Raw genomic sequence first — 18,956 nt, 5'->3', positions numbered from 1 at the left:
GTCTACCCAGGTGGTGAGCGGCGATGCTACAATCATTAGCGTCACCATTCCTCTGCTATGCATCTTGAGAAATTCCCTGCAAACCATAAAGGCAGCTGCTTTGCGCTCGGAAACGGGGGCGGGGGAAGACAGTATGCCGCTGGATAGTCAGGGCACCCTCCTGTCTATTTCTCAGCGCGTACAGGAGGAGGAGGAGGAGCATGAGGAGGATGAGGAGGAGGGGGAAGAGACAGCTTGGCCCGCTGCTGACGGTACACCGGCTGATTGCCTGTCATCCTTTCAGCGTGTATGGCCTGAGGAGGAGGAGGAGGAGGAGGAGGAGGATCCTGATAGTGATCTTCCTAGTGAAGACAGCCATGTGTTGCGTACAGGTACCCTGGCACACATGGCTGACTTCATGTTAGGATGCCTTTCTCGTGACCCTCGCGTTGCACGCATTCTGGCCACGACGGATTACTGGGTGTACACACTGCTCGATCCACGGTATAAGGAGAACCTGCCCACTCTGATTCCCGAAGAGGAAAGGGGTTCGAGAGTGTTGCTATACCACAGGACCCTTGCGGACAAGCTGATGGTAAAATTCCCAGCCGACAGCGCTAGTGGCAGAAGGCGCAGTACCGAGGGCAAGGTAGCAGGGGATGTGCGTAGATCGAGCAGCATGTACATCCCAGGCAGTGCAACAGTCTTTAAGGGCCTGGCCAGCTTTATGGCTCCCCACCAAGACTGTGTCACCGCTCCCCAGTCACGGCTGAGTCGGCGGGAGCACTGTAAAAGGATGGTGAGGGAGTACGTAGCGGATCGCACGACCATCCTTGGTGACGCCTCTGCCCCCTACAACTACTGGGTGTCGAAGCTGGACATGTGGCCTGAACTAGCGCTGTATGCCCTGGAGGTGCTTGCTTGTCCTGCGGCTAGCGTCTTGTCGGAGAGGGTGTTTAGTGCGGCTGGGGGAATCATCACAGATAAGCGTAGCCGCTTGTCAACCGACAGTGCCGACAGGCTAACACTCATCAAGATGAACAAAGGCTGGATTTCCCCAGACTTCTGTTCTCCACCAGCGGACAACAGCGATACGTAAGCAATACGTAGGCTGCACCCGCGGATGGAAGCTACGTTCTCTCTCACCATCCAAAACGGGGACATTTCTGCTTCATCAATCTGTGTCTAATATTCCTCCTCCTCCTCCTCCTGCTCCTCCTCCTGAAACCTCACGTAATCACGCTGAACGGGCAATTTTTCTTAGGGCCACAAGGCTCACTCAAATAATTTTTCAGAACAATTTTTATAAGTTTCAATGCGCTTAAAAGCATTGGAACTTTAACTTGAACCAATTTTTCGTTACACTGGGCTGCCTCCAGGCCTAGTTACCACTTAAGCCACATTAACCAAAGCGATTAATGGGTTTCACCTGCCCTCTTGGCTGGCCATGGCCAATTTTTGGGATGTACATTAGTACTGTTGATACAGCAATTTTTGTGGGCCCTCGCCTACAGTGTAATCAAATTAATTTTTAGCCCACCTGCATTACAGCTGACGTTACCTCAGCTGTGTTGGGCAATGCAATGGGATATTTTTATGTACCGCCGGTGGGTTCCAGGGAGCCACCCATGCTGTAGGTGCACACTGAGTTTTTAATACATCTGTACACTTCTAAAGAACCCGTCTGACTGGGGCATGCAGTGTGGGCCGAAGCCCACCTGTATTACGCACGACATTACTACCTCAGCTGTGTTGGGCAATGCAATGGGATATTTCTATGTACCGCCGGTGGCTTCCTGGCACCCACCCAGGCAGTGGGTCCACAGGGAGTTTAACCTACATGTGTCCACTTGTAAAGAACCCCAGTCTGACTGGGGCATGCAGTGTGGGCCGAAGCCCACCTGCATTAAGCACGACATTACTACCTCAGCTGTGTTGGGCAATGCAATGGGATATTTTTATGTACCGCCGGTGGGTTCCAGGGAGCCACCCATGCTGTAGGTGCACACTGAGTTTTTAATACATCTGTACACTTCTAAAGAACCCGTCTGACTGGGGCATGCAGTGTGGGCCGAAGCCCACCTGTATTACGCACGACATTACTACCTCAGCTGTGTTGGGCAATGCAATGGGATATTTCTATGTACCGCCGGTGGCTTCCTGGCACCCACCCAGGCAGTGGGTCCACAGGGAGTTTAACCTACATGTGTCCACTTGTAAAGAACCCCAGTCTGACTGGGGCATGCAGTGTGGGCCGAAACCCACCTGCATTAACCCTTTCCAGTCCACTGTGTGACCTGTGAAGACATTAGGGTTTAAGGCTGTACAGCTCCGTTGTTGGTAGACGTCCGTCGGGGTTCTCTTACTGTATATTGCCAGCCTCTCTGCTGTCGGAGCCTATCCTACGTGTCAGCTCATGCAGTACTGGCTTTAGCCAGCATATAGCGCCGTTGTATAACAGCAGAAAAAGAGTAAGCCCCCTAGGAAAACCATATACAAATTGGATTGGAAAGGGTTAAGCACAACATTACTACCTCAGCTGTGTTGGGCAATGCAATGGGATATTTCTATGTACCGCCGGTGGCTTCCTGGCACCCACCCATGCTGTAGGTGCACACGGAGTTTTTACTACATCTGTACACTTATAAAGAACCCCAGTCTGACTGGGGCATGCAGTGTGGGCCGAAGCCCACCTGCATTAAGCACGACATTACTACCTCAGCTGTGTTGGGCAATGCAATGGGATATTTCTGTGTACCGCCGGTGGGTTCCAGGGAGCCACCCATGCTGTGGGTCGACAGGGACTTCACAATAGGGAGTTGTACCTGCCTGTGTCTATGAATTAAAAAGCCCGGTCTGACTGGGGCATGCAGACACCTTGACAGAATGAATAGTGTGTGGCACATAGGTTCCCCATTGCTATGCCCACGTGTGCAGCTCCTGATGGCGGTGGCACAGGATTCTATTTCTCATTGCTTCTGTACAGCATTGTGGGCTATCGCTCCGCCACTTTTAAAGAGGGTCGCTGCCTAGCCGTGCCAACCTCTGCAGTGTGTGCCTGCGGTCCCTCGTCATGGCAGACGCAATTCTAAATAGACATGAGCGTGGTGTGGCATGAGGGCAGCTGAAGGCTGCCCAGGGACACTTTGGTGTGCGCTGTGGGGGGGGGAGGGGGGCGGTTGGGCAGCATGTAACCCAGGAGAAGTGTCAGTGGAGTGTCATGCAGGCAGTGATTGTGCTTTGTTGGAGGTAGTGTGGTGCTTAGCAAAGGTATGCCATGCTAATGAGGGCTTTTCAGAAGTAAAAGTTGTTGGGAGGGGGGGGGGGCCCACTCTTGCCGGTATTGTGGCTTAATAGTGGGACCTGGGAACTTGAGATGCAGCCCAACATGTAGCCCCTCGCCTGCCCTATCCGTTTCTGTGTCGTTCCAATCACTTTGTTGAATTGCCCAGATTTTCACACATGAAAACCTTAGCGAGCATCGGCGAAATACAAAAATGCTCTGGTCGCCCATTGACTTCAATGGGGTTCGTTGTTCGAAACGAACCCTCGAGCATCCCGGGAAGTTCGTTCCGAATAACGAACACCCGAACATTTTGGTGTTCGCTCATCTCTAATCAGGAACTTTCTACCTTTTTTTCTTTTTGATCATTTAGGGTTCTATTGTTTCTTTGGCGCTTCCTCTTTTTTCTATATATTGTGCCCTATCAGGTTGCTGCTTTTATTTTCAAAGGACCTCAGAATAATAAGAATTGGAATCTCACCATGGGCAACTGTTCCACTCTTTGTGAAGGTTTCACCAGTCGGTTGCCTGTTGACAGTCTGCAGAGAACCCACAGGGAATGGTCTGCTGGCTCTGGTAGCAGCAAAAGCAACTCAGTAATATATTACCCTGCCTACCTTCAAAACAAAGGTACATTTTAGTAGCAACAGACTAGTACATGCATCCCTTGTCAACATTATGAGAGCTGTTGTTGTTAGCCGTTTAGTCATTCACAACCCTCACCGACCCTAAAGGCGAGCTCCCTCCATGTTTTTCGGTTTTGCATGGCTTCTTTCAGTTGTGTGATATCCATGCCAGTATCAGCTCTGACAGTATCAGCCATCATGTTCTTTGGCGGCTGGGTCTTCTTTTGCCACTGATCTGTCCAAGCATTATAGATTTTTATAGCGACTCTGCTGGCATTACATGGCCAAAATCTGTGAGCCTGAGTCTGATCATCTTCCCCATCACTGATATATCGGGTCTTATACGATTCAGGACTTCTCTGTGTGTTACTCTCACCATCCAGGGCATACGCAGCAGCTTTCGCCAGCACCACAGCTCAAACGCATCAATCCTCCTTCTATCAGCTTTTTTTGCAGTCCAGCTCTCACATCCATACATGGCTATGGGGAAATCAGTGGTTTGCACTATCCTGCATTTACTTGCTATACCGATATCCTTACTTTTCCAGATTCTGTACATGCTTAGCAATGCACTTTTCTTCAATGGTATCCCGCGTTTTTTCTCTGGCATAGATTCTCTAGCCTGGTCAATTTTTGAACCAAGGAAGATTAAGTCTCGCGCACATTCTATGACCTCATTGTCCATTTTGAATTTGGCCATTGTTTGCAGTCATTATTATGAGAGCACCTCTGTTCAAACCATGCATAAGACAAGTATAGCTTCACTGTTTTACTTTTTAGCTTTTTGCTATATCAAGTTTATCATGAAACATATCTATTGTTTGTCTGACCTCCTAGATTTTAGCTGAGCTGTGACTCAAAATGCTAATGTTGCAAAATAAAAGTATCTCGTAAGATATTGACAAATGACAAAGAGCTTAGAAAGCAGAAAACCATATGATGCTTTTTGATCCTACCATGCTATTATTAGTAAGTTGACTTTCACCCAGCAGTATTTTATATCAGTATTTGGAAGCCAAAACCAAGAGTGGAACCTACAGAGAGAAAAGTATAAAGGAAAAAATAGTATACCTCTTGTGTGTTTCGGACCCACTCCTGGCTTTAGCTTACAAATATTGATCCAAAATACTGCTGTACGAAAAGGGGCCAAGGGACAGAAATTTTCCTGTGACTACTTCACTCCTTCCATATCCGTTTAACCGGCATGCAGACTACTTTCATTGAGCTGATCTCCACTGTAAGGACCCTACATCTAGCAGTAAAAAGCTTTACATAGCCTAGTTTGAATCAAGCGCATTGTAACACATCTGTAATACGGATCCATAACCATATGGCATCAGTATTTGATCTGTATTTGCTATCATTGATTCTATTTTCTACTAGGCAAATACTGATCTGATTTGCCTGATGGAAAATAATAGCGATATGCAGTGAAAAACAGAAAAAATAAATCATGCTGCATCTTTAAAAAACGCACATGAAAAATACAGTCATGAGAATAAATACATAGATTTACATTGGTTCCGTATTACAGTCCACTGACCAATTATGGAGCTAAAATACGCTTGTCTGAGCATATGATTTTTCTTGCAGAGCCACCAACTCTCATACTTGCACATGCATCATATACATGTTTGTGGCTATGAGTAAAGACTGCATGGTCTGAAATGCATCAGCCAAGAAAACACAGAATCCTCCTGTATGGGCGTCTTCTACTTCATTCTTCACTGGCTGTTATATTTATGAAAATTGGTTTTAAAGGATTTCAATAGAGAATCATATTTTTGCACATCCAAGTGCCGGTGATCCACGTGTTTTTTGCATTAGTCAAAATCTCTACTTCCTGGAACCCGGCACGTATGACAGGGATGAGGGGTGGAGGAGATAAATTCCATTCAAGCTTCAATTGTCACGTTAAGCTGAATACTTGCTTTTTATTACATTTGGGTGTTCCTTATATCCTGACCTGTACTGGTAGTTGTAGAGATGACTTTACGAGCTATTTTTACTTCTTCTGTGTATGCTGTGCCAAATCCAGATCCCAGCTAGAAAGTAAGCAGCAATGACAGTTATAAGTGAGGCTAGGACGCTGGCAGCCAAATAGATACCGCTACTTTCAAAGTCCTGGTTAGAACGTTTTTCACTTTTTGTAAACTTTTATATAGAAACTTTTTTTTTTTGTTTGAATATTATTTTGTAGGTTTACAAAAAGTAAAACCAGTTTACATTGACAAACTCCCCCCCCCCCAGACTCTCCCCTATCCCCTCCCCCCACCACCACGAATCCTTGCTGAAGCAAGAGAGGACCCCAACTTTACAAACCCATCCACCCCTATCATTGTACCCAGCTTTTCTACTCTAAAAGTGTGGTGAGTACTCCTAAGTGAATAAACTGGATAGCAAGTTATTTCTAAATGAGTGTAGGGGGGCAGACAGGGTGTGATTAACATTTTTGCCCCAAACTTTTCATATTTGTGTTCTTCTTTTCTCTTAATATATAAACTATTTTCCATGGTTAGCAGCCAATTAATTTTATTTATGAACTCTCTGGGTGTCGGAGGCTTTTCAGCAAGCCAGTGTTGTGCCATCAATTTTCTTGCTATATATAACAGCCTAGCTATTGCTTTCTGCTCTGATTCCTCAACTAGTGAATCATGCACATACCCCAAGACACAGACTAGAGGAACTGCATCTAATGACACTTGATATACATTATTAATTATGAAAAGGATTTCCTGCCAATATCTTTTCTAGTTTGGACAACGCCATATCATGTGTATTAAGGCAGCAGACAGAATTGCATCTGAGACACAACGGTGAATCCCTCACCCCGATTTCATGTAGAAAAGCTGGCGTTCGGTATACCCTATGAATCAAATAGATCTGAGACAGCCAATGTGATTCACTAACAGATAATTTGAGAATCAGTTGTAGGATGTCAGCCCACTGTGTATCTTCAATAGGGCCAATATCGCCTTCCCATCTGCTGTGAACACTAGAAGAGTTTTGCAAATAGAACTGGGCTTAAATATGTCCGTATAGAGTGGAAATTTTCCCTGCAGTGGAAGAAGCCGAAACAATTATCTCACAAAATAAGTAATTTGCACCTTAAAAGAGACTATATGCATGCAGTAGCTGCAAGTGTTTATAAAAGTGAGCATGCGGCAGGTCGTAATCAAGTTGAAGTTGTTTAAATGTCTTTATCTCCACCCCAGATACAATATGAGAGATGCATCAAATACCCCTATTCCTCTAGGATTCAAAGTCTACTAGTTTATTCAGTTCTGCACAGACTAGACTCTTTAATATGATTATTCTTTATTGAAAAGTATCTAAAAACATACAGACAAGGGCTAGACCAAATGGGATAGGGGTAAATACGCCCCAAAACCTCATGAAAAACACACAAACACAGACTCAGACACAAACAAGAACTCTGAGAGACACCGCTCTCCAGTAAAGTCCCATCAAGGGCTAAACATAGTGATACGAGCAGAGGACCCAATGCACATCCGTATCCCTAGTGGTGATGCCCTACAGCTGTAGTGATGCTCATTTGTTGACAACAATTAACCCCAATGCACTTCTATTGAGACCCCCTGCTCCTTATCCATTATACCCGACCCTTACGCTAGAGATACGGATGTGCATTGGGTCCTCTGCTCGTATCACCATCTTTAGCCCTTGATAGGACTTTACTGGAGAGCGGTATCTCTCAGAGTTCTTGTTTGTGTCTGAGTCTGTTTTTGTGTGTTTTTCATGGGGTTTTGGAGTATATTTACCCCTATCCCATTTTGTCTAGCCCTTGTGTGTATGTTTTTAGATACTTTTCAATAAAGAATAATCATTTTAAAGAGTCTAGTCTGTGAAGAGCTTCGCATATTTCTAGACTTTCTGCACGCTGTGAATTCTTTATTCAGTTCTGGAAGCCAAGAAGTATCCCAAAATGGAATAAGTTTCCTAATACCTATGATTTCTCTGACTTTCCACCAAGCTTTATGCATAAGGACCACAGTAGAGATGTTTCTAGAGTTACTCTTGATCTTAGGAGCTTCCAGTGCCTCTAATAGATGCTCAGCTTCTAGAAGACGTTTTAACATTACAAAACTAGTCTCTTCTGTTTCTTCAGCTTCGCAGCCCCTAAAATGCTTTAGCTGAGGAGCTAAATAATATGATGTAGGATTAGGAAAGGTTAGTCGGCCTTCATCTTTTGCAAGCTGTAGTGTCTCTAGCTTTATGCGAGCACACGTTTTAGACCTCTAATAAGCCTGTTAACTTAATAGAAAAAGTGCTGCAGTAGCCAAACAGGAGTGTTATGTAGCAAATACAATAATTGCAGAATCCAAATCATCTTTACTAGATTTACTCTGCCGATGACTGATACTGATAGCGGGAGTTTACACAACAGTTCTAATTTTTGATTGAATCAGGAGAGGATCTAGATTTAACTTAGTGTAGTCATGGATGTTCCTTGATATATAAATATATCAAGTATTTAAAAGAGTGTGCGTGTATTAAAGGGGCGTGCTCTATAGAAATAGCCAAGTCAGGTCTATCTACCAGCATAAGTATGGTTTTGTCCAAGTAAATAGCAAAACCTGACTAGTTCCCATATCCATTAACCCCTTAGTGACGAAGCCTGTTTGCGCCTTAAAGGGGTTGTCCCGCGGCAGCAAGTGGGTCTATACACTTCTGTATGGCCATAATAATGCACTTTGTAATGTACATTGTGCATTAATTATGAGCCATACAGAAGTTATAAAAAGTTTTATACTTACCTGCTCCGTTGCTGGCGTCCTCGTTCCCATGGAGCCGACTAATTTTCGCCCTCCGATGGCCAAATTAGCCGCGCTTGCGCAGTCCGGGTCTTCTGCAGTCTTCTATGGGGCCGCTCGTGTAGAATGCCGGCTCCGTGTAGCTCCGCCCCGTCACGTGCCGATTCCAGCCAATCAGGAGACTGGAATCGGCAATGGACCGCACAGAAGCCCTGCGGTCCACGGAGACAGAGGATCCCGGCGGCCATCTTCAGCAGGTAAGTATGAAGACGCCGGACCGCCGGGATTCAGGTAAGCGCTGTGCGGGTTGTTTTTTTAACCCCTGCATCAGGGTTGTCTCGCGCCGAACGGGGGGGGGGTTAAAAAAAAAAAAAACCCGTTTCGGCGCGGGACAACCCCTTTAATGACCAGGCCAAATTTTGGAAATCTGACATGTGTACTTTAACATAGAATAGCTCCGTGAAGCTTTTGCATATCCAAGTGATTCTGACATTGTTTTTTTGCCACATGTTGTACTTCATTTAGGTGGTGAAAATAGTCCAATATAATTTGTGTATATTTATTAAAAGAGCCTATATTGGGAACATTTTGAAAAAAATATCGTTTTTTCACATTTTGAATTGTAATATATCAAATATGTGCAAACATACTGTACAAACTTTTGCTAAGATATATATTTCCATCTATTTACTTTATTCTGAATGCACATTTGAAAAACTTTTATGTTTTTTTTAACCCTTTAGGAGACGTACAAATTTAACATTACTTTTCAGCATTTTGAGGAACACTTTACTTTCCTGCACCAAGCCAAGATAGCAAAGGCTCATAGGTGTCAGAATAATAGATACCCCCACAAATGACCCTATTTTAAAAACTACACCCCTTAATGTATTCACTGAGGGCTGTCATGAGTATTTTGACCCCACAGTTTTTTTTTCAGGAATTAATTCAATTTAGAGGAGAAAAATTAAAATTTCATATTTTTGCAAATATGTCATTTTAAAGACATATTTTTTTTCTATAGTTTACATGAGGATGTACACCCCAAAATGGATCCCCCTGTTTGTCCTGTGCTCAAAAATATATCGAATGTGGCCCTAATCTTATATCTGAGTGCACAACGGGGCCCAAAATGAAAGGAATAGTCAGTGTCTTTCAGAACAGAAATTTTGCTTGAAGTCCTTTTAGGCCCCATAGCACACATGTAGAGTTCTTGAGCGCCCAAAACCATAGAAAACTACCACAAAGGACCCCATTTAGAAAACTAGACCTCTTAACGAATTTATCTAGGGGTGTACTGCACATTTTGACCCCACGGTTTTTGAATGAATTCAAGCGAAGCAAAAGGAAAAAATTGTGATTTTCGTTTTTTTGGCAATTCTGTCATTTTAAAAACAGCTTTTTTTGTACAGCACACATATAAATGAAGACTTGCACCCCAAAATAGATAGCCCTGTTTGTGCTGTTTTCAGAAATATACCCATTGTGGCCCTAATCTTATGTCTGGATGCACAACGGGGCCCAAAATGAAAGGAGTAATCGGTGGCTTTCAGAGCATTGATTTTGCTTGAAGACCTTTTAGGCCCCATAGCACACTTGTAGAGTTCTTGAGCGCCTAAAACAATAGAGAACCCCCACAAATGACCCCATTTTGGAAACTAGACCCCTTAACGAATTTATATAGGGCTGTACTACCTATTTTGATGCCACAGTTTTTGAATGAATTCAAGCAAATCAAAAGGAAAAAATTGTGATTTTCATTTTTTTTGGCAATTCTGTCACTTTAAAAACAGCTTTTTTTGTACAACACACATGTGAATGAAGACTTGCAGCCCAAAATGGATACCCCTGTTTGTGCTGTTTTCAGAAATATACCCATTGTGGTTCTAATCTTATGTCTGGATGCACAACGGGGCCCAAAATGAAAGGAGCAGTCGGTGGCTTTTAGAACATAAATTTTGCTTGAAGGCCTTTTATGCCCCATAGCACACTTGTAGAGTTCTTGAGTGCCCAAAACATAAGAGAACCCCCACAAAGGACCTCATTTTGAAAACTAGACCCCTTAACGCGTTCATCTAGGGGTGTACTGTGTATTTTAACCGTACAATTTTTGAATAGATCTAAGCAAAGCAGTAGGAAAAAATTACGATTTTCATTTTTCGGGCAATTGTGTCAATTTAAAAACAGGGTTTTTTTGTACAGCACACATATAAATGAAGACTTTCACCCCAAAATAGATACCCCTGTTTGTCCCGTGTTCAGAAACATACCCATTGTGGCCCTAATCTACTTACAGGACACATGGCTAGGCCTATAATGAAAGGAACACCCGTTGGATTTCAGTGTACAACTGAATAAATTCCAGGTCCCATCGCCCACTTATAGAGCCATTGGGCGGCCAAAACGATAAGGAACCCCCTCAAATGACCCCATTTTGAAAACTAGACCCCTTAACAAATTCATCTAGGGTTATACTGTGTATTTTGACCCTACAGTATTTGACTGAATCTTATCAAAGTAGAAGGAAAAAATTAAGATTTTTCATTTTTTTTCAGAATTTTTTTCAATTTAAAAACAGTTTTTTTGTACAGTGTACATAGGAATGAAGACGTTCACCCCAAAATGGATACCCCCGTTTGTCCCGAGTTCAGAAACATACCCATTGTGGCCCTAATCTATTTACAGGGCCCATGGCAAGGCCTATAATGGAGGGAACACCTGTTGGATTGCAGGGCACAGCTGAATAAATTCAAGGCCCCATTGCTCATTTGTACGGAATAAAAATTGACTCCCTTCCCCTCCGCGCCCTTTTCGGCTTTCCCCAAATCTTAGATAAAAGCAATAATGTGAACTGTGTGGTATTTCCGAAGACAGGGGTAATTACGGAGGCTGGTTGGAATGGGCACATGGGGCAATAAAACCGAGTATCCCCCCTCCTCTCATGCTTTTTGGGGGTCATTTCTTGACCTCAGCGGCGGGTATGGGGTGTAAAAAGTAGCGTTTCGTGAGTCTTCGTAAGCTTGCGGAGGTGCGGCGGTCTCGCACAGAAGAGGCTCAACAAGCTGCTCCTGGAACTGCAGGAAGGCAAGCGTTCCCGAGGCTTCTTGTAAAATACGTATTACAGGTAGCGGTCTGAATAACACCGGGCTCACGCAGCCGTAGGCGAAATCCGCTTGCGGAGGCCCGCAGTGGATCCCATCTGTGAGCCCGGCTGTGACCCTGCTTACGGCTAGGAAATGTACTGCGCATAACTGCCTACTCACACAGGCGGTCATTCGCAGTACAAATTTTTTTTGTTTGTATTTCCCGCAGCGTCGCTTAGCGATGATGCGGGTACCCGCAGCCCGTACACAACGTAGTTGCGTATCGGCAGCGGGTATATCCACGACCATGGAGCACAATAGGCTCTATGCTGCGGATAGCCGCGGTAAAATAGAACATGCTGCGTTCTCTTTTCTGCGAGTGGATTACGCAATTCCGACCCAGTAATGTGAGCCGAATTGTGTAATCCAATGCAATTGATCTGCGTATTACCACGGATCAGACGCATGCAGAATCCGTAATTCCTATCCGGTCATGTGAGACCGACCTATGTTAGGTCGCTACCTTTTTATCACGTGACCGGGGACCACTCAACGAGGCAACCCGTCTCTGCTCCAGGCTCTCGGCGACCGTTGGTCGCCTGAGAGCAAGGGGATTTTAAGTTTCCTGGGCTCCCCGACTCCTGCGCATGTGTCCGGCATTTTGCTGGCGGTCGCATGTGCAGAATCCGGGTAAGTTCACGGAGGCAGATCGTGTCGGTGGGCAAATACGGAGGCCTCCGGTAAAAAGTTTCATCTCCTCTCACCGATCGCATTGGTGAGGGGAGATTAAACTAGCTTTTTTTTTACTTTTACGTGATCGCCATTATCCATTGGATAACGGCGAACACGTGATCAGGAACCGCTCACCGCGGCCCCCCTGTGAAATCTCCAGGCTCTTGGCTAAGTTTTGTAGCCAAGAGCAGGGAGATTTTAAGTTATCCTGGCAATCCACCGCTTTTGTGCATGCGTCTGCCGCTTTGGCGACGGCCTCGTGCGCAGAAGCTGTGCTAAGGTCCGCGGATAAATCCGGGGGCCTTAGGTATGTAATTTCATCCTCCCTCATGGATATGATCCATGAGGGGAGGTGAAATGTAAGCGTTTTAAATAAGGATGAGCGAGTATACTCGCTAAGGCACTACTGGTCCGAGTAATGTGCCTTAGGCGAGTATCTCCCTGCTCGTCCTTAAAGATTCGGGAGCCGCAGCGGAGCGGGGAGCTGCGGGGGAGAGTGGGGAGGAATGGAGGGGAGATCTTTCTCTCCCTCTCTCTCCCCCGCTCTCCCCTGCTCCACGCCACGACTCACCTATCAGCCACAGCGGTCCCCGAATCTTTATGGACGAGCAGGGAGATACTCGTCTAAGGCACATTACTCGGACGAGTAGTGCCTTAGCGAGTATACTCGCTCATCCTTAGTTTTAAACTTTTTAAAAAACTTTTTTGCACTTTTTTTAAATTACTTTTTTACACTTTTTTCACTTTAAATGATCACTGTTATCCATTATCTCCGCAGCGCAGAAGGGGACTCAGGTCCCGGAAGACCGGGACACCGCTGAGAACCGGGGGTGAGTATTTTCATCTCCCCTCATGGATCTGATCCATGAGGGGAGGTGAAATTAACGCTATTTTTACTTTTTTTGAAACTTTTTCACGATCGCCGCTATCCACTGGATCCGCTATCCACTACCTATCGCCGCTATCCACTACCTTCAGGAGCCGGGAACCAGGAAATTTTAATTGGGGAACCGGAGTTCCCAGTCTTATGTGCATGCGTGTGACATCATTCGTCTGGCGCGCATGCGTAGAAGAGCCGTGCCGGTTCCCGGAGGACCCTTTCACCACGGCAGACATCGGGGGAGTACTTTCAGCTGGCCTGATGGATCCGATCCATCAGGGCAGCTCAATCTTTTACTTTTTAAACTTTTTTTTTCACTTTATTGCGATCGGCGATCGGCGCTATCCATCGCAATGCCGGGGGGGACTGCCCGCAGCCCGGGATGACAGCTCCATGCTGTCGGCTACCTGCGGGCACCGACAGCATAGAGCTGTCACGTCCATAGCCCATGGGGCTTTATTCTCTGTAGGACGCATGTTTTTACGTCCTCAGAGAATAAAGCCCACTTGGGCAGGACATAAAAAGGCAATGGACTGGTCGTTAAGGGGTTAATTTCAATCAATTTTTATTAAACGTTTTCAATTAATACGGAGCGATATTTCACAATATTGATCTGCCCGAGTTTTTTCAGTCAATACGTGACCCGATCACATCTCTGCAGGTGTTATTATAATTATAGCAGATTATACTAAATTTTCATTAAAAAAAAAGGTAAAGAAAATGAGAAAGAACAAACACCTAACTGCGGGGGAAACGGGGGGGGGGGGATAGGAGGAAAGGGAAGGTAAGGGGGGGAGGGGGAAGTCCTTGCTTTCTTGATTCAACGGACCTCTAGGAATCCAGACGGCCTGTATTCAACCAATTCTCAAAGGCCGCTGAGGCTCGCATGGCAATCCACGGTCTCCAAAGTTCGTAGGATCTGGCTCGCTCACTCTCCTCCACTGATCCCTCCACTTCGTATCTCATGAGTGTGTTGAGGTTTTCTGTCCATGTAATCCTTGTGGGGGGGGATGACGAGAGCCACAGGCCAGGGACGGACATCCTAACCACCAAGAGAACATATCTCAGCAGTTCTGACTTGATCTTTGCCAAGGACCCTGGTAGCATAAGTAAGAGGGCCATCTTAGCTGTCAGGGACACCGTCGATCTGGTCATGTGGTTATAGAGAAGTTCTACGTTTTTCCACAAGTCTCTAACTGGGGCACCGTCCCACCAAATGTGGTGCATTGTCCCAGGACTGCTCTGGCACCTCCAGCACAGAGGTGAGACCTGGGTATCCATTTGATGCAGCCTCGACGGTGTCCTATACCAGCGTCTCAAGATTTTGAAGTTCTGTTCCTGAATTCTGCTGAATTTGGTACTCTTGTGGCACAAGCAGAAGGCCCTCTTCCAGTCTTGGTTGGTACATTCCACCCCCAGTTCGTGTTCCCAGTGTCCCGTGTAGCCGGGGAGGCTGTCCTCTGTCCCGCAGGTTATTAACAATTTGTATATTAATGAGATCCCGTGTTCCACGGGGGATAACGCCATGCATAAAACTTCAAAGCGTGTCAGTGGCAAGGTACAGCATTCTCTAGGCGCTAATTACTCCACATAACCCCTCACCTGAAAATAGTTCAGCCAAGCACCTGGGGGAGATCTAGTGTCAGTGTAAAATTCTCTTAAAGGCTTTACCCCTGATTAAGTGACTACATCTCTTACCCGTGGGATTGTGACGGTAGGCAGGGACAGGACTGTGTCTCTGCCCTTGGAGGCCGGGAACTGGGGGTTGGCCACCAGCGGGGTTAGTGGTCCCGGAACAGATATCAGGCCCATTTTGGGAGCGAATGTCCCCCACGTTCTAAGAACTCCCAACAAAAGTGGGGATAGGGTGCGGACGTCTTTCAAGAGTTGCCTCGGGATCCAGGGGGCCCCCTGTATTGTAGCGGAATCTGGTCCATGCTTCATCTCTACCCATAGCTTGGAGCTTCTGCCCTGAAGGAGAGTTAGCACAAAGTTAGCAAGACTTGCCCTATAATATAGGGCGAAGTCTGGGAGCCCCAATCCTCCCCCCTCCTTAGGGCGCGTGAGGAGTGTGAAACTGAGACGAGGTCTACGTCCCTTCCATACGAAATTGATGATCAGGGATCGGATGCTCATCAGGTATTGTCGGTTAAGGTGGACGGGCAAAGTCTGGCACAAATACAGGAACTTTGGCAGGGAATCCATTTTCACTGCGTTGACTCTGCCTGTCCAGGACACATAAAGAGGGCTCCATTTTTCAAGGTCTGCCCTGAGGTTGGATAAAAATGGCTTGAAATGTAGCTCGAAAATCTGGGCGAGGTCCGCGGGTAACTGTACCCCTAGATATTTAATAGATGAGGATCTCCATTTAAAGGGGAATTCCTCTGAAAGCTCCTGGGCTTTGTTTTGGGGGAGTATTACGTTGAGTATTTCAGACTTTTGTAGGTTAACCTTAAAATTGCTCACCCGTCCGTATCTCGCAAATTCCTTCATCACCACTGGTAAACCCACTCTGGGGTTTGACAGGAACAGGAGCAGGTCATCCGCGAACAACGCCATTTTATGTTCCAATGTGCCTTCTGTTAAGCCCGTAATTGAGGCGTTTTTCCTAATGGCATTGGCTAGAGACTCCATTGACAAAATGTAGAGCAGGGGCGAGAGCGGACAGCCCTGGCGTGTGCCATTGCGGATCATTATGGTGTCCGAGAGGGCTCCATTTACTCTAATTTTAGCCGAGGGGCAACTATACAATGCCATGATCCATTCCCTCATCCTCTGTCCTAGCCCCAAGTGCTGAAGGGTCCCGTCGAGATACCTCCACCTGATCCTGTCAAACGCCTTCTCTGCGTCTATTGCGAGCAAACAGAGTGGGCTATCTTCCGCTCTGGCTCTGCCAATCAAAGAAATGGACTTGATGGTGTTGTCTCTGGCTTCCCTGCCAGGGACAAAACCTACCTGCTTCTTGTGGATCAGGCCAGGAATAAGTTTACTGAGTCTGTTGGCTATGAGCTTGGCGAACATTTTAACGTCAATATTTATTAAGGAGATCGGTCTATAGTTTGCGCAGTAGGAGGAGTCTTTTCCTGATTTTTGGATAACTGCAATATGCGCTTGGAGAGCCTGGGGGGGAAAAGGGCTTCCTTGGGACACCTCGTTGAAGGATTGCATTAGGAGCGGGGCTAGTTCCTCTTTGAATAATTTATAAAATCGTGCTGAGAACCCATCTGGGCCCGGGCTTTTGCCTATTTTTAGTTCCCCGATGCATTCCAAAACTTCCTCATGGGCGAAGTCCTGCTCTAGGGCCTCAGTTAGCTCCTGGTTAAGAGGACCCGGTGCAAACTCTTTCAAGTACTCCTCTTCTTCTTTTCTGGTAGCCTCATTTGGCCCATGTTCCCGTTCTATGTTGTACAAGCCATCGTAGTAAAGATGAAATTCTTTTAGTATGTCCCGAGTGGAAAAGGCCAGGTTTCCCCCCTTTTTGTGGAGTTTTGCTATAAACGTCTGTGACGCTCTGGGATGTAAGGACCGGGCCAGCCATCTGCCACATTTATCCCCCGACTCAAAGGCTTCTCCACGGATCCTATCCCTATACGCCAAAGACCTCTGGTCTAGTATTGACCTGATTCGTTGACGGAGGGACGAGATATCTGCCTGTAGTGCGTTACTCGGGGCTCTTTTGTTTGCCAATTCTTGGTCATGAAGGGATGACAGTAAATCGCTCAGTTCACGAGAGCGCTCCTTTTTCAATCTGGCTCCGTGCGAAATTAGTATTCCTCTCAGGACACATTTTCAAGCCTCCCATTTTAGTGGGGCCCACGTCTCATCTTCTTGGTGGTCTTTTATGAAGTTGGTTAAGGTTGTTTTAACATCTTGGACGCATAGGGGATCTTTTAACAAATTATCATTTAGTCTCCATGTTTTGCAGCACACGTCACCCTGAGTGTCTGCAAATTCCGCGTAGACCGGCGCGTGGTCCGACCAGAGAAAGGGTCCTATTGAACTAGATGGCTGTGTATTAAGAAGCGTGTGGGATACCCAAAGGTAGTCTAGCCTGCTGTAGCTATTATGTGCAGACGAGTGGAAGGTGTAGTCCCTAGCGCCCGGATGCATGACACGCCACAAGTCTACCAAATGTAGTTTTCCTAGCTCTCTAAGAAGGGAGCGTGTTGCAACCCGCGAGACAGAGGACTTACCTGAAGAAGTGTCAGATTCTGGATCAAACGCAAGGTTGAAATCACCTCCCAGTATAATGGCCGAGTCTTCTGCGAACTTCATCAGTTTCACCAGGGTGGAGATTCCAAAGGAGGCCTGTCCCTGGTTTGGGAAATATAAGTTAGCAAATGAGATCACTTTACCCATCACTTCCGCTATGATAAATATAAAGCGTCCCTCCAGGTCGCGTAGCACATCTAGAGGCTGAATCTGAAGGGAGCTATGGAAAGCGATAGAGACGCCTCCTGTTTTACGGGCCGCGTCGGGAGTATGGTACCACAAGGGAAACAATTTAGTGGCACATACCGGTATCTCCCCGGCCTTAAAGTGCATCTCCTGTAATAGGAGCACCTTCATCCCCTTCTTCTGCATATGGTAGAGAATTTGACCTCTCTTAGATGGGATATTCAGTCCCTTGGTGTTATAAGTGCAAACCCTCAGATAAGCCATGGTAGAAAGCCAGGAGAAGCCATGCTACAATTCTAGGCAAGGATCTGTGTTGGGTAGGGAGGAGGGAAGGACAAGTAGGTAGGAAAAGCAGGGCGGGGAAAAAAATGGGAAAAAACATAAACATTGTGGAACTTAATAAACCTCGACAGGTAAAGTTTGGTAGCCTGTCAAACATCCTTAGATTGAAGCTCGAGGCTGCCTACCCTAAGTGGGGGAAAAGGAGACCGGGAACAGAGGTCCATCCCCGTCCTCATCGCTGTCGCCATTCCTTCTACAAGGAAGAGGAAAGGAAGAGTGGGGAGAGGAGTAAAAGAAGAGAGGTGGCGAAGGGAAAGATGAGAATGAGAGGAGAAAGAGAGAAAAATAATAAATAAATAAATTTTTAGATGAAGGGGGCACATAGAGGGAGGATCAGGAAGAGAAGGAGAGGAGATAGGGGAGAGAGGAGAAAGAGAGAGAGAGAAAGATAAAAAATAGGAGGAGAAAAAAGAAAAGAAGAAAGAAAGAAAAAAAACCAAAAAAGCACAGGTCCGCCGCAGGACCGTCCCAACCATGGAAAGTCAAGATGTAGTACAAGTCCGATCCATATGTTCTGGGAAGAAGAAAGAGCCTCTTTTCAGCTCGAGAGTATCATGCGACCATGACACCCAGATGTTCGGAGAATGAATGAGTTCCTGGTATCAGCCAGTGTCACGTTCCTTTGCTGCGTTATCTCTTGCTCCACGGCCGCCATTTCCCACCATCTGCCATTCCATCCTCGGCGGAGGTGTTGGCAAGCCTTCAATTTTAGGCCAATCCGGGATCGCTATTTGCGGCAGTTCCAGAGTTCCCAGGAATTTGGGTAAGTCCCCCAAGTTTCTGAATATGGCCGTCTTTCCTCCCATTCTAGTTTGCAGTTGAAGGGGGAAGCCCCATCTGTATGGGTTGTTTCTCTCT

This window comes from Eleutherodactylus coqui, chromosome 5, assembly GCF_035609145.1.
Source record: "Eleutherodactylus coqui strain aEleCoq1 chromosome 5, aEleCoq1.hap1, whole genome shotgun sequence".
NCBI classification, from domain to species: Eukaryota; Metazoa; Chordata; class Amphibia; order Anura; family Eleutherodactylidae; genus Eleutherodactylus; species Eleutherodactylus coqui.
The sequence above is the reverse complement of the archived record's forward strand: the minus strand, read 5'-3'. Positions refer to the sequence as shown.